The following is a 13,057-nucleotide window of genomic DNA, read 5'->3' on the forward strand; positions in this document are numbered from 1 at the left end:
TTTTTTTTTTTTTTTTGCTTTTTTTTAGAAACAGGGTCTGACTCTGTCACCCAGGCTAGAGTGCAGTGGTGCATAGCTCACTACAGCCTCAAAACCCTGGACTCAAGAGCTCCTCCCACCTCAGCCTTCCAAGTAGCTAGGACTATAGGTGTGTGCCACCACAGAGACATTTTGGTATTTTGAATTGCATTATATTTACAGGTGATTTCAGACAAATTTCCTTTTTGCATCATGAAGGTAACATTTTCCCCATTTAAGATTATCTTTTGTGTCCTTCACAAACATTTTCTAATTTTCTATGTTGCTGTTTTGTGCATATTTTGTTTTTATTACTGGTTTAAGAGTAGCTTTTAAAAAATCACTTTTTTTTTTTTGACAGAGTCTTGCTTTGTCACCCAGGCTGCAGTGTGGTGGGTGCAATCTTGGCTCACTGTAACCTATGTCTCCCAGGTTTATCCGATTCTCATGTCTCAGCCTCCTGAGTAGCTGGGATTACAGGTATGCACCAACATGCCTGGCTAATTTGTGTATTTTTAGTAAAGATAGTGTTTTGCTATTTTAGCCAGGCTGCTCTTGAACTCCTGGCCTCAAGTGATCCGCCCAACTCGGCTCCCCAGAGTGCTGGGATTATAGGCATGAGCCACTGCTCTCAGCCTAATCACATTTCTTAATTGGTCACAGAATGCAGGAACACTATTTGAATTTATATTAAGCAATGTTTGTTTAAAAAAAAAATCGCTATGACATGTTTAGTTAAAACAAAACATCAGAATGCATCCTACAAAATAAGCATATTGTTTGATAAAACTCAAACAAGAGTTACAACGTAAAATGTAAAATTCATTAATTTGAATTTCAGACATTTGAAGCCACTATTCTAAGTTTGAAACTGTTCCACTACTTGACATTCTTTTTATTAGTGAGAATAGATAGATATTCCGTTACTGTCTTTAGATTTCTAAAACAATCATCATTTCCCTCCATCTTTAGTAATTCAGTCAGTTATAGAATTACATATTTACATAGTAGTCTGAAGACTTTAATCTTGTTGCTGATGAGAAGTTTAATTAGATGCCATTGACTTCCCTCTGTAGATACTGTCTATTCATTCAGGTAGCATCTTAAATTTTCCCTTTTTCATGATGCTCTGCAGTTTTACTTTGGTAGCTACTTAATTTTATTATTATCAACACTTACAGCTAATTTCCCATCTAGAGACATTTCTTTCTTCATTTCTAGTAAACTCTGTGTCATTATCACTTTGAGTGTTATTTTCTATCGTCTTTCTCTTCTTGGCCATTTGTCAACATTTATTACCTAAAACTCCTGTTAAGTCTATTCCCTTATCCTCCAAGTTTCAGAAGTGTTCTCATGTTTTTTATATCTTACTGTCTCTAACTTAATTTCTTATTAATGATTTAGCATCATATTTCTGCATTCTCACTTTCATTAGTCTAATGATTTCTTTGTAATTTTAATTATATTGACCATGTTTGTCATTTTCAAGATATGTTTCAATTTTAATATTTTTTTCTCTTACATGTGCAATTTTGGCTTCTTGGATGTCCCTAATTCTTGCTCTTTTTAATTTTTTCCCACTTTGGCTCTTTGATAAACCCCAAGTAAATATCGTTCAGATTCTTCTTTCATTTTCATTTTCATTCATCTTCTGCTTGGTCGAGATTTTTAAGTTGCCTTTTTTAAGAATCCATGTGTTGTGGAAATTGAATTTTCACATTTTAAGAGGTCATTTTTTAACCTCTTTTTTAGTACTCGCTTCTCTCTGCTGGAGAAGACTGTCTCATTAAATTATCTTGGCACACTTCTTTAACAAATCTTTTTAAACAAGTTGTGGTAGGAAAACTGAATATCTATCTTTAAAAATTAATTTGGACCCCTTCTCTATACTATATAAAAAAATTAACTCCAAATGGATCAAAGACCTAAACACAAGAAATAAAACTATAAAACTCCTAGAAGAAAACACAGGCATAAATCTTAATAACCTTTCTTGACATTTGCTAAGAGAGCAGACTGTAAGTGCTCTTACCACAAAAAAACGGTAATTGTGTGAGGACAGGAATACATTAAGTAGCTTCCCTGTAGTATTCGTTTTACTGTGTATATCTGTATCAAAACATCACATCACACACCTTAAATACATGCGATTTTAATAAAAATTTTAAAGAAAAATACAAAATGAAGAGTTCTGATGGTAAATGTAGTGCCTGCTGTCTGTAAAAATAGACATTTTTCCACAGAAGACATACAAACAGCCAATGGGTATATGAAAGGGTCCTCAATATCCCTAATCATGAGGAAAATGCAGATGAAAATCACAATGAGATATCACTTGTTAGGAAGGTTATTACAAAGAAAAAAGCCAAATGGTAGCAAGTTGTATTAGTCCATTTTCACATTGCTGATGAAGACATACCTGAGAACAATAAAGCTTCATCAAAATTATAAAACTTATACTCTTCAAACAACATTATCGAGAAAGTGAAAATGAAAACCATATAATGGAATAAGATATTTGCTAATTATATATCTGACAAAGGTCTAGTATCTAGGATATATAAAGAATCCTTACAACTCAACAATAAAAAGTAGCCCAATTAAAACCTGGACAAAGGATTTAAATAGGCATTTCTCCAAAAAAGATAAATGGTTAACAAGCACTAGAAAATATGCTCAATATCCTTAGCAAAATAAATTCAAATTAAAACAATGAGATACCATTTTACACCCACTAGGATCACCGTAAATGAAAATACAGGTAATAACAAATATTGGTGAGAATATGGAGAAATTGGAACTCTCATATATTGCTAGTGCAAATGTAATTGAGTTGGAAAATAACTTGACAGTTCCTCAGAAAGTCCAACATAGAGTTACCATATGACTCAGCAATTTCACTTCTAGGTATACAGTATACCCAAGAGAAATAAAAACATATGTCCATAGAAAAATTATACACAAATGTTCATAGCAGTAATATCAATAATGGTCCCAGAGTGGAGACAACCCGAATGTCCATCAACTGATGAACGAATAAACATGTTAGTATATCCATTCAATGGTATTATCCAGTCACAAAAAAAGAATGAAGTACTGATACCCGGATGAACCTTGAAGACATTATACTAGGCGAAAGAAGCTGGGCACAAAAGGCCATCTACTGTAGGATTCCATTTATATGAAATGTCTAGAATAGGCAAATCCATGCAGTGAAAAGTAGATTAATAGTTGCCAGGTGCCAGGAAAGTGGAGAATGAGGAATGGCTACTAATGTGTATGGTTTTTCATTTAGGGGTGATGAAAGTGTTCTGCAATTAGATAGTGATAATGATTGCATGACTTCGCCAACATACTTAAAAACTAGTGAATTGTACAATTTAAGGAATGGATTTTATGGTTTGTTAATTAAATCTCAACTTAAAACAGATTAAATATTAATTAGCAGATATAAAAGGCATTTGATATATATCATAGTTCTTCCTTTTCCTCTTCCCCTACTCCAGGATCCTAAGGAAACACTGACGTCCTACCTCACCATGTTTATCCTGCAGCTTCTTGTATTCCCTGGCTCACCTCCAGGCACTCATAGTTAAAACACATGGGCCTAGGAAGCCGAAAAGGGAATCAAAGAGCCAGAGGTTCTCGGGTCCCTTAGGTGATGGCCGCGGGAAACACTTTCTACTCCATTTTTCTAGTGGCAAAGGAAATGTATTTCAGATTAGACTATACAGTTGGTTGGAAAAGCCTTTAAAATTCTTCACCTTTTTTTTTTTGCTCTCATTTCGTATTCCTGAAACCACTTTCCCAATGATTACAACAGCAAGAAGGGAGCATTTCCCCCCATTATAGAAGTTATTGTCATTGAAAAATCATATGCATTTCCTATGTATCTATCTATCTAGGATTCATCTATCACTGTATTCATTTATTTGGTCCCCAGGAACTTTATAAATTTGAAGCACTCTCCCTGAGTCTGAGTCTGAGAGACTGAAAAAACCAAAGACCAAGGCTATTAAGGTAAATTAGCCTCCATCAGGGATGCCAAGTAGATTTCACCTATACGCTAACTTCAATACATTAACAGTTGAGAAAGGTTCTGTGCTGAGCAAGATCCTAGGAACATGTGTGTGACTAGTTTGACAGAATGATGTGATGATTAGTAATGTCTGCTTGAACTCATGTAGGAAATTCAGAGTCTGTGTACTGCAGAGATGCCACCCTGGCTTAGCGAATGCTCCCTCAGAGGCCTCTAGCCAGAAAACCTCCTGGTAGTATCACTCAAACCTTGAAATACTGCATTCGGCGCAATATGAAGTTGTATTGTATGTGTACGTTTCACCTTCAGCAGCCTGCAGCTTAATTTAAAGCAAATCAAACCAAATGCCCACTCTGTTGTAATCATTATAACCTGTCCCATGCATTATTCTATCAACAACAAAGGAAAGGACTTATTGGAGAATGCTTACTTAGGTTCCTGTCTTGCAGGATAAGACAGCCACCCCATACATCAGATCGGGTATGTTCAGGGTGCTATGGCTATAGACACACCCCATTCATTAGAAAACTTACAAATAACCTCCTATCTTAAAATTACTATTACCATCAAATTCCCTCTTATTTCACTTCCCAAAGTGGTGATGACTAATCTCTCATACTTGCAATTATTTGCACTCTTTCTCAGTCAGCACAGAGGGTGTGTGTGTGTGTGAAGTGGGATGGGGATGGGTAGAATGCGATGACTCCAATGTTTACTTTGCATTTTCAAGTCAGAGATGGAAGGCACCAAATGGGGACTCATTATTAAGCTAAGGCTCCCACTGGCCAAAACGTGTGGATTTCATGCCTTCTTCCTCTGATCACGAGTATGCAGGCCTTAGTAGGGTGGTTCTGGACTTTCTTCATGTTTCTGAATTCGGTTAACAAGTCAATGGCCTAGTACATGCTGCTATTTCTGGGTAGGCTCTTTCCATTGAAACACAGGAGGAGGAGGACAGACGGAAGGATCCCCACCTGTTTAGTCAGGACACCCAACCAGTAATGCTTTGCAAAGCACTTGGGCTCCATCCTTTTGACAAAGGCTTCCAAACTGCAAATCAAATAATCAAAGATACTGAAAAGATTTCTGATTTCCATGCTCTCTCACCTATTATTCCCACAGGTAACTAAAACCAAACGCTGTTATGTAAATTTTATCCAAAGAAAGCAGCCAGACATGTCAAGTACTTTAACTCTTCTGTTATTTAACATTCTAGTCAAGTCTTCACTCTTTTCTTGCATTTTACTTTTAGTTCTGTGCTCAGTTGAAGATAGTGCACATTTAATAAACCACTGATATTTTCCTGACGCTAGAGACAAGTTAAAAAGAAAAAGGGCCGGGCGCGGTGGCTCATGCCTGTAATACCAGCATGTTGGGAGGCCAAGGCTGGCGGATCACCTGAGGTCAGGAGTTCCAGACCAGCCTGACCAACATGGTGAAGCCCCATCTCTATTAAAAAAGAAAAAGAAAAATATATACACAAAAAACATTAGTGGGAATTTGTTTTACACTTTCTTGCATGTTGGGGTAATGCTTGCAATAAGAATATATTGCCTCTCTAATTAGAACAATCAATATACCTATGTCTTACAAATCAATAGGCAAGCTGTCAATGAAAGACACAATTAGCTATTTTCTTTCCAGATACTTTCATTGCTTGAATTATTTCTTCAGTTTCTACAAAACACTGAGTGTGGACACTGAAAAAGACTACTTCTAAACTTATGGATCAGGCTGAACAGGGGACAGAATTGCTCTCGTAATAACAGAGACGCTTATTTTTTGTGAAACAGATCCTCAGTCTGTCACCCAGGCTGGAGTGCAGTGGTGCGATCTCGGCACACTGCAACCTCCACCTCACAGGTTCAAGCGATTCCTGTTGCAGCCTTCCAAGTAGCTGGGATCACAGGTGTATACAACCATGCCAGGCTAATTTTTGTATTTTTAGTAGAAACAGGGCCTCACCATGCTGGCCAGGCTGGTCTCAAACTCCTGATCCCAGGTGATCCACCTGCCTGCGATTCGCTTTGACACAAGAAAAGGTAATGATTTCTTTGGCCAGTGGCTTACCAGAAAGAAATAACAGAACAGGAAAAACAATTGACAGGGGAAAATGTCTGCCTACCCACGACAGGGATGTAAACATCTTTAATCTTTATTAATGACACAGCAAGGGCCTCCAAATCAGAACATGGACCTCAGAGTCTTTTTGAGATACACATCCCATTTCGTATATGGGGCCTCTAGAATTTGCCCTAAAACAAGGTCACTTTATTATGAGATCTTCTGCTGGTTTCAGTAACCTACTCCAACCACAGGATATTGGAAACAGTTTTGGATCTTAATTCTGAAAGACACAATCCCTAAAGTCCAAATCCTTAAAGACTAAAATCTCTCACATCTAAAAATCCTGAAAATCACAATAACATGATAATTGCATCATGTTAGGCGGAATTATTACCTTGTTAGTGTCTCTATTTGGAAATTCAGTGTGGTTTAAAGAGAAGCAATTGGTGAAAATTTCAGATGAGTGGATTGCTCATGCGATATGACAATGACGAAAACTTCAGTTTAAAAAAGCATCGGTTGCCTACATTAGCATTCCTTCCAACTGATTACAATTCAGGAGCTTTTAATGAATTAAAGCCGCATTTGCCTCAAGAAGCCAGTGAAGTTACGTCCCGGCTAGAAATAATTATGTGCACGGTAGGATGAGAAGACATGCAACAATTTTACACCAGTGTTGTTTCTGATAATGGACTTCTATGCACCCAAAACAACGTGGAAGCATGGCGTCCAAGATGGGAAAACTTAATAGGGAAGGTTTATGTTGTTTATACAGAATCATAAAAGAAATTTTAAAAGAGCAGTGTCACACGGAAAATGAAGGTAAACATATTCTCTGAGGAAAGCCATGTCCTAAAAGAAAAAAAAGCAGTTATTCATTGAAATACAAGATTTCAAAATATAGTAAATACCGGTGAAAGTCAGTCATTTCTTATGGACTGTCTTTGCATAATACCTACAATCTATTCCTGTAATATACTTTTTCTTATGTCAAACTTTCTTTTCAGTTTTTTTCAAGTTCTCTTTAAAATTTTCAGCATTGTTTACAATTCACTATACTATGTATTTCATCTTTGCATCTGCAAGGCCGGTTGCCTTGCCGGGAGGTTGGACACGCCCACCTCTGCACCCAGCACCAGGCTCTGCACTTGGCACCAGGCTTTGCCGCATGGCTCCCTTGGAAGGCTCCAGCTGATGAAAGGCTCCTGGCCGGTTCTCCCACCGGAAAACCCGCCCCGTCTCAATCCCGCTCCCCTGGAGTCAATCAGAGCACCCAGCTGTTGCTCATTCCTTCTACCTATAAAAACCCTAAGCCCCAGGAAGTTGGCACAACTTCCCTAGCGCCTTTCCCCGGGACCATGGACCCTCGCCCCGGAGCTGAATAAATTGGATTTTCATTTTCTTATATTGGCCTCAGTTCCCTCATTTTAAACTTGGCAATAAACCTTACAGCATCATTTGTAATACTGGAGGTATAAGTTGTGTAGAGACTTTCAGAAAGTTCTAATTCATTGGATAGGTTTTTGCAAATTTGACTTCACAAAAGTATATTATCACAACAATGACTTTGTGTGTAAACACTGTGCCTATTTAAAAGAGCAGTGCCACAAAGAAAAATGTCAAAACATCTTCTGTAAATGGAGAGATGTTTCTTTCGCACATGTGCATTTGTGAAAGATTAAATTTCTCAAGATCTCGGATCTTTGAATATCTATATGTTATGACTGTGATTCATTGTGGTTTTTAACGGATCCCATCAAAAGACTTGGCTTGTGCAGCACAGTATTTCAGATAACTGCAATTTTAAATCTGGGTGCACACAATTTCCAACAATAGCAGTATGCATTTATAAATTTCCCTTTTTATTTCTTAATGAATATGATTTGCTCATCACTGTTATAGTCATATGACTGTTGTTAGTATACTCAAGTGCTTATGCTTGCAAAAATATGTATTTATGCCTATTTTATTGGGTAAAGTATAGTGTTCTGTCATGTTTTTATGAGTCTCAGGTAAATCCTATTTTGAAATGGTAAACGCATACATTTAACATTTTTTAAAATGTCTTTTCCCAGAATCAGTTTCATGATTTTGATCTTTTGGGATTGTATCTTGTGGGTTATAATTGGCTTCCATAGGAAATGAAGTTTACATTGAATTTGTTTTTAGAGTATATGAGAAAGCAGGAGACAGTGAACTTTATTAAGTGTTTTAATTTACTTATTTTTAATTAATTATTTAAGAGAGTCTCGCTTTGTCACCAGGCTGGAGTGTGGGTGGGATCTCAGCTCATTACAACCTCCACTGCCCAGATTCAAGCGATTCTCCTGCCCCAGCCTCCTGAGTAGCTGGGACTGACTACAGGCCCTCACCACCATGCCCAACTAATTGTTGTATTTTTAGTAGAGACGGGGTTTCACCATGTTGGCTAGGATGGTCTTGATCTCTTGACCTCGTGATCCACCTGTCTCTGTCTCCCAAAGTGCTGGGATTACAGGTGTGAGCCACTGCACCCGGCTTCAGTGATTCATATGTCCTTGGCCTCATTTAATTATTTTAGAAATACTACTTCAATTAATTCTCATGAGAATCCTATGAAGGTTGAAATCATCATCTTTATTTTAGAAGATAATAAAATGAAGCTGATATATTGATTGTGGAGTTTCAAATTCTGAAATATGAGAGGGGCTGTGTATGAATGAATCATTCACTGTAATAAAATATATAAGGATATGAATTCGGACCTTGGCTTTGGCACAACCAGCCATGGGACACTGAACATGTGACTTCCGTTTTCTGAGCCTCAAGCTTCCTCACCTTTATTGCTCAGCTTTTTGCCAGCATTAAATTATAGAGGAACGCACTTGTTCTATTACATGCTATACACTAAGCTTGCTTCCGTTCACTTATGCAACAAATGTTTAAACAATTTTTATTGCATATTTTTTATTATTTAAAAAATGATTTGCATATGTTGAGCCAGCCTTGCATCCCAGGAATGAAGACAACCTGATTGTGGTAGAGAAGATTTTTGATGTGCTTCTGGATTCTGTTTGCCAATATTTTATTGAGAATTTTTCTTCTCAATAAAATTTGTGTTCTTTCTGATGAATCAATGTTCATCAGCGATATTGGCCTGACACTTTTTGTTGTTGTATTTCTGCCAATTTTTGGTATCAGGATGATGCTGGCCTCATAGAATGAGCTAGGCAGGAGTCCCTCCTTTTCAATTGTTTGGAATAGTTTCAGAAGAAATGGTACCAGCTCCACTTTGTGCCTCTTGTAGAATTCAGCTGTAAGTCCATCTGGTCCTGGGCTTTTTTTGCTGCTAGGCTATTTATCACTGTCTCAATTTCAGAACTTGTTCTGGTCCATTCAGGAACTCAACTTCTTCCTGGTTCAGTCTTGGGAGGGTGTATATGTCTAGGAATTTATCCATTTCTCCTAGATTTTCTAGTTTATTTGTATAGAGCTGTTAGTAGTATTCTCTGATGATTCTATTTCTGAGGAGTCAGTAGTAATATCTCCTTTATCATTTCAAAGTGTGTCTATTTGATTCTTTTTTCTTCATTAGTCCAGCTAGCCATTTATCTATTATTTTTTCTTTTTTTTTAAAAGTTCCTGGATTCATTGATTTATTTGTAGGCTTTTTTGTGGCTATATCTCCTTCAGTTCCACTCTGTATCTTGATTTAAAAATTTTTTGTCATATAAAATTATATGTGAATGTGGAAATACTCAAAGATAAAAATCTGGAAAATATAAAATGTATGAAACATATATGTACAGTTTAAAGGATAATAACCAAATGAACACCTGTGCCCAGCGCCTGGGTTATAGGTGCACTGTCAGCCCCTCTGAAGCCCAAGTGCCGCCCAGACCACATCCCCTTCCTCTCTCCTGGAGATGACCAGAATACAAATGGTGTCAACTGTTCTCTTGCTTTTCTTTATATGAATAGTTTTACTATATATGTACGTGTTCCTAAATACATGCTTTAGATTAGCCTATATCTGAACGTTTTAGAAAGTTTCATCTTGAGATATAATTTAAAACGCGTACCTGATTCAAGCATGCATTTGAAGTTTTTATAAACATATACTGCATACTGTTCTGTGACTTCCTTTTTTCTAATCACCATCATGTTTTTGAGAGTCATCTAAGTTGACGTATTCGGTTGTCTTTTATTCGTTCTCATTCTTGTAGGGCATTTCATTAAACAAAAAATACCACAATTTGTTCCCATTCTACTGTTAATGTACATATGGGTTGTTTCCTGTTTTACACTATTACAAATGATACTACTAGGAACATTTTGACCGTGCACACATGTAGTAACTAAGAGTGAAGCTGTTCTGGTGTAGGGTATGGGCAGGATTGAATTTCTATGTTTTGTAGAAGGACAAGACCACCGCTCCACCCACTATCTGAAATAAAAAGACAAAGCTGATTGAGCGACAACAGTTAGGAAGAGCTTTGTTGGTCAGGCACAATCTTACAAAGCAGAGCGGACTCTTGATCTTATTTATGCATGGATTTGGGAAACTGGGAGTTCAGGGGTTTAGGGACTTTCCGAATGTTAGAGGTTGCTGACAGATTAAGAAACAGGGTTCTCAGGTAAGACTGTTGTTGATTGGTTGAGAATCACTTATTAGAATGAGTCTGTTCCTAATACTCCTCCAAGTGTGAAATTTGGAGTTGGGGAATACTCTTGTTAGTGATGAAAATGGAGCTTTCTTCTTCATATTTTCCTCTTGCTTTCATACATTTTAGCAAGTTTTATAGAATGAGAAGTCAGAAAAAAAAGAATGGCTTTATTCAATGCTTTTGAACCAGAAGTTTCCTAACTAGGAAGGTTCTGGTGCTGATAGTACAATCAAGTGTCTTTTGAAATTTTATGTCTTAGCAAGCCTTTTATTTTTATTTTTGGGTGTGCTGTGCCGTATTTCAGCAGTAATGGAAAAAAAAAAAAAAAAACTATATAAACAAGAATAATCAAGAAAAATACTTCAAGGGCCAATGTGAAATATTTTTAGTATTTCATAATTTAACATTAAGTAGTAAAATATATTTAAAATCTGTATATTTCTAAGAGAAAGTTCCAAATGAAAGTAATACGAAACAATGTTACACATGGGAAGGAAAACGTTTACCCCATCATGTCTTGTTCTATTTTAGGAATGCCAAGGTGCCGTTTAGGCACTGCGTGGCTCCTTTACTGTGAATCACCCTCCACAACCCCCAGGTGCAGGCTGCTGTTTATTCCCTTCAGATTTTCTCCACGAGTTCTCTATTTCTCTGTCTTGGATATATAGTTGGCTCTGCATGGTAGACCAGGAGCACCAGAACTGAGACATTAAAACCTTTTGAGTTAAACTGTGTCAGGAGATTATTTTCACAGGTATCTTTAAAAATAGACATATCCAGGCCGGGTGCGGTGGCTCAAGCCTATAATCCCAGCACTTTGGGAGGCCGAGGCGGGTGGATCACGAGGTCAAGAGATTGAGACGATCCTGGTCAACATGGTGAAACCCCATCTCTACTAAAAATACAAAAAATTAGCCGGGCATGGTGGTGTGTGCCTGTAATCCCAGCTACTCAGGAGGCTGAGGCAAGAGAATTGCCTGAACCCAGGAGGCAGAGGTTGCAGTGAGCCGAGATCACGCCATTGCACTCCAGCCTGGCTAACATGAGTGAAACTCTGTCTCAAAAAAAAAAAAAAAAAAAATAGACATATCCAATTACGGCAACTCTAATTTTTCAAATGTTAGTACTTTTGACAAGTGGCACCTCTGTTTACCAGCTCTTGTATGAGCCTCATGATTTCCCCCAAAAGAGCAGCATGGAGCTCAAATTGTAACTTTATCAAAGCAAATCGCATGCATTTTCCAAAGGCAAATTGCAGACCAATGGCATTTGTAGATGAATAGAAAACTAAATGAAAGAGAATACTCTGCTGTGTTTGCCTACTCATAACTTCAACCAAAATTACCTTTTAAAACACTATTTGGAAATCTATAGAACTTCCAAAGGGCCCATTAATGAATATGTTGAAAATAGAGCCAACTTCTTAAACTCAAAACACAGAATTTCACTATTCAACAAGTTTCCCATAGTAAGCTTTAAGCTAAAGTTCATAGGCCAAAAATCCACAAAGTTTACGCTGTAGTTTCTCATCACTGTAAGACTCGCCACATACCCAAAGGACCATTAGAAAGTCCTGGATGTATGCTGTGTCCTGCTCTAAAAAGGGCACAGTTTATTCTAACTATGACTATGTATAACTAAACCAACTCCTCTACAAAAATAAAAAAAAAAGAAAAAGTGTAAGTAAAAATATTACAGTGGATTAAGGGATAGAGGATTAAAGGGACTATTTCAACAGCTTTTAACAAACTCAGCAGATTCAAAACTTGAATTCAGGTCTCAACCTATCTTTCAGGAGGAAACTGCTGAAAGTGTACAGTGAATGTAACTTAGGTTTTCTCTATAATATTGAAAGAGATAAACGTGCCCCTCCCTGTGGTGTTGGTTACACAGTGTTTGCCTTGCATTTTTATTCTCCAGCTTATTTTCTTGTTTCCAGAAGGCTGATTTCCATGGGGAGAGTCAATTGCATTCCCTCCCCAGTTTCAATTTTGCTGTTAAAAAGCATCAGAGGGAGATCCGAGGAGGAAAAGTAGAAAGATCAGGGCATGTATTCCTCCCGCCCCACCCTGGCTGGAGTTCAGGTCTGACAACGTCTGCAGCACTAGCACTATAGCACTGAGGGCCACTCTATCCCATGCACAGTTCTTGACCAAGCTCCAATAACACCGTTGCCTCTGTTTGTTCCATCAGGTCTAGGAGTGGAAAAGGCTCTCCACTCTTGCTAGTCCCTGGTGTCTACATATCCCTTGCAGGTTGTTACCTCTTCCCAGGCCTTGGTAAACAG

At 37.6% G+C, this 13,057-nt stretch overlaps 1 protein-coding gene across 1 annotated transcript in view; it reads right to left on the bottom strand.

The window, feature by feature from the left end:
- The window catches only part of TSN (translin), a 76,803-nt gene that overhangs the window by 41,150 nt on the left and 22,596 nt on the right, over positions 1-13,057 (bottom strand).

Source organism: Sapajus apella, unplaced genomic scaffold (genome assembly GCF_009761245.1).
Source record: "Sapajus apella isolate SASKATOON/1434 unplaced genomic scaffold, GSC_monkey_1.0 scaffold120, whole genome shotgun sequence".
In the NCBI taxonomy this organism is placed as follows: Eukaryota; Metazoa; Chordata; class Mammalia; order Primates; family Cebidae; genus Sapajus; species Sapajus apella.